The following is a 3,905-nucleotide window of genomic DNA, read 5'->3' as shown; positions in this document are numbered from 1 at the left end:
AAAATTATTAAAAAAAATAAAGAAACCCATCTATTGCAAAAAAAAAAAAAGAGACGATGAATTAAAACATCACTTAACAAAGGGCTGAAGAAAATTGTGAGGAAGGGGCCAGAGTGGGTACAGCTTTGTTCTCCTGTGCACACAGTCAGAACCATGACCCACGATTAACTGGACAACACTTAACAACAACAACTTTATTCAATGTATTTAGATATTAAAAGTAAAAATTGGCAAAACAACTTACACATTCAACCAAAGATGATTGCATAAATAAATTATAAGAGGCACTGTTAATTGGGACAACATGTTTGAAGAGATGTGTCAAAGAAGGTGAGTAGAGCCTCCTCAGAATGTATCTTATTGTGACGACTGTGAGGAACTCGACTATGGTGCAGGATGTGACAGGCTTAGTCTGCTGTTGATTCAAGAATATCTAACAAAAACTTTTTGTGGAGATATATATTTCTTAAGTTATTTTCATTTTGATGTAAATTTTAGTATAATATACAAGTACTACAATAGGAAAGAATTCAGGTGTCCATTTACTTTTTTAAATCATTTCTGACTCCATGGACATTTAGTGTCTGTCCATTTCTTACATTTTAAAATTCTCTCCGTTCTTCTCTTTGCTGTGTATCCACTCTACTTTATGTATTTTGTTGTTATTTAGGACAAAGATCACTTCAGCTCTGGTCATTATCTCAGAGCAGGAAGCAGGAGTGGCATCCACTTCCGACATGGCTTGCCTCCGGAAACTATGAACAGTGCTCTCAGGCCTTTCGTTCATAGGGTCGCTGTGAGTCATCTACTACTCGACGGCACCTAACAACAATAACAACATAAATCAAACCAGAGGAAGGTGCACACATGTCTTCTGAGAAGCAGTTGGTGGATGTGACCACCTGGCTTAGGATGTGAATCTAAGCGTTAGCAAATCTTTAACCTCTAGACCCCTAGAGATTACCTTATAGTCATTAGTGTATAAGTGATTGAAAGTACATAGAAAAGGCAATGTATCAAATTAACTAAGTGCTAATCACATAACCTGTGCAATTTAAATATATTTTGACAGACGTGTCTTTATGAACTGTGTCAGTATCTTCCAGGGACTTCACCCACGCAAGAATCTGTCTCTCCTTTATTTCTCAAACCTGGACAATTTCAAAGTTTTCTAGAGTCAACTTCTGCTTGACCTTTATACCCATTCTCTTCTCTGGGTTCCCGTCACAGCTACTTCAGAAGCTTAAATTATGTTTCTGAAATATACTTCCCTCATTGCTATTCAGGGTAGGTATTTATTTCTCAGCGCACTAAGTGCTAAAATATGAACATTCTTATAATAATAACCCCTGGAAACACAAACCAGGTTCATACGTTTATTTCCATTGTCTCTGTTCCAGCAAATGACTATTGTTGTTAATGTGCTGTCAAGTTAGAATTAACTCACACTTGACCCTCAAAGCAAATTTTCGTGGGCTGTAAATCACATTGCCCACCCTCCTTGGAGCAGATGAGGGATGCAAATCACCTGCTGTGAGCTGAGAGTGAAGTTCCTTACTTATTAGCCCACAGAATTCCCCAGACCGTGGTGGTAAACTGAATTTGAATTAATAAATTAATGAAGGAGATAATATTAAAGGGGTGGAAATAAATGCAGTGTAAGAAAAATAATGGAATTTTGAAATAGTTCATAAAGGTATTATTGGATTCAGAGGTATGATTAAAGTCTTCAACTAGTGAAAATGATTTAGCTTTAATTATATGAATTATACAAACAAAAGCTTTGATGAGAGAATAGCTCCAGTGAATCTGATAGCAAACACTGGCACTTTCATCAACTATCAAGCTTTAGTTCAATGAATTTTTGGATGGAGAAAATCCTTTTCTAATAGCAACATGGCTTTACATAGGATTAACTTTTAAACCTTTTGAAGTACTATTTGTTTTTCAAGGCTCTGCAAATGCTATAATATAAAGTCTCTCTTTATTTTCCAATGGGTGTAATTCTTCCTTTTTCCCCTCTTCCTCTGAAACCATAGCAACTATACTAGAGAACTGATCCCATTTTTACTAACACTAATGTTGTCTTTTACCTGTTTATTTCCAACAAAATATATTAATATTGCCAATGAAAGATCTTGGACTTCCCCTTTTTTGTTGTAAGTTCTTTTTTATTATATTAATCTTAACATAGTATAAAGTATTTTCCCTCTCATTTTGGGGTTGACTAGTATTTTCAAGAACTCCGGTGGCCTAGTGGTGAGAAGCTGCTCTGCAATCCTGAAGTCACGCAGTTAAAATACACTGTGTGCTCCACCGGAAAGGAAAGGCAATTTCCCATTGTGCAATTAATGGCTTCTGAGAACCCACTGGAAGATCAGCTATGAGTTGGTTCTGACTCAACTATACACAACGATGACAGTCTTTTCAGTGTCTCTAGATGTTCTTCTCTTGTTTATAGGGTTTCTCAAAATCCTCAATTTCAGAAGTGGGTGACGAATCCTCTTTCTAATCTGTCTCAATCTGGAAACTATCCTAATCTCTGTCCTCCATAGATGACCCTGCTGGCATTTGAAGTACCAGCAGTATAGCTTTCAGCACTATAACAACCCACAAGTCTCACTGGTACAGCCATTGACAGCCATGTGCTCTATTCATGAAAACAGATGACATCTTAAAACTAAAGTCAACCTTATCCAGGGCATGGTCTGTTTGATTACTTTCTATGCATCTGAAAACATGACTAAAGATGATAAAGAGAAAAAAAAAATCAATGCCTTTCAGTTGTGGTATTGGAGAAGAGTATTTGAGTGTACAAAAATCATTCAAATATATTTATTCAAATTCTTCTGGGCTTTATGCAATCCAGTATACAAAATATCCTCCCTGCAAATGCCTGCAGGAAACCTGACTATATGACGGTTTTGAAGTAAACAAAGAAAAATGGAAAGTGTAGGTAGAATGGCAAGGACTTTAAAAACTTTATACTCCTTCTTTCAATAATCAATCCCAACGACATTGGCTCTTTGATTTTGTCATTTGATCTTTATGTCTAATTTTCTATCAACTACTTAATAAATCTTTCTCTATTTGTCCTAATAATATGTTGTCGTTATTGATTGCCGTCAAGTTGAGCACAACCCAACGTGACCCTATGATCAAAATTTGGACTGAAGCCTGTCTATAACTATCGTCATTTTTCAAAGTTGATAGTTTCCAGAAGCATGTTGTTTAGGAAGTGGATGCCACTCCTTCTTCCAAACCTGTCTTAAACTGGGAGCTCCAGAAACACTGGCCACCATGAGTAACCATTATGGCGTTTCACACCCCAACAGTGTAAGGTCCAGCATCTCAGCAAACCCAGGTTTCTTCAGTCTAGCATGTTGACAGAAGAGTTCTATACCACTTAGAAGAATGTTCCTCCAAAATATAATAACTGACTTTTAAATACAAAGGCACTTGCTGAGGTCTTATTGTAATCTTAACCCATTAAAATTAATCATAAGATGCTTAGTAATTATTGTAAAACTTAATTCTGATTTAAAAGTTGATTATACTTAATTCAATCTATAGATCAATATATCAAATCAATCAATACACATCCAAATCAAGTCAACACTTCTGACAAAGTCTATCAAAGACAGTTTGGAGAGCTTTTCTCTCTTGTCATATCTCTAAATCTCTTTGTATTTGCATAAACACCTAGTGCTTCTGTTTACAATGAGGTCTATTGCCTTGTGTATATATTTGGAACTCAGAACATTTTTTTTCTGAGTATGAAAATGAGTACAGATTAAGAATAATGCCCTAAAATATAATACTTTTAGACTATTCTCTCCCCCATATACTTCAATGCTGTAAACATATTTCATCCAGTTTTTCTCAGTCTTACCCCCACCCCAATG

This window comes from Elephantulus edwardii, unplaced genomic scaffold, assembly GCF_000299155.1.
Source record: "Elephantulus edwardii isolate Elephantulus edwardi_28Jun2011 unplaced genomic scaffold, EleEdw1.0 scaffold00098, whole genome shotgun sequence".
In the NCBI taxonomy this organism is placed as follows: Eukaryota; Metazoa; Chordata; class Mammalia; order Macroscelidea; family Macroscelididae; genus Elephantulus; species Elephantulus edwardii.
This window is presented reverse-complemented; position numbering follows the sequence as displayed.